Genomic DNA, 292 nt, shown 5'->3' on the forward strand with positions numbered 1-292 from the left:
TAAACGCACCTCAGACTAGTAGGTTCAACTTGTGTTGGGCCAGTCTGGTGGCCTAACTTAAACAATGAAGACAGAAGAATGCTTCTAGTAACTCCATGGCAAGGGGATTAAAAAGAATGAGACAGACAATGGGTACAAGAAAATATCCAAATGACTGACACGCCCATGGAGTTCAGATAAATAAACCATTAAGAAACTGAAAGAGTATAGTAGAGCTGTAAATCTGCCTAGAGAAGGCCATCCACTAAAACTGAAGAAGATGAGTGAGGGAGACCACCAAGAGACCTCGGAG

This window comes from Polypterus senegalus, chromosome 7 (assembly GCF_016835505.1).
Source record: "Polypterus senegalus isolate Bchr_013 chromosome 7, ASM1683550v1, whole genome shotgun sequence".
Classification (NCBI taxonomy): domain Eukaryota; kingdom Metazoa; phylum Chordata; class Cladistia; order Polypteriformes; family Polypteridae; genus Polypterus; species Polypterus senegalus.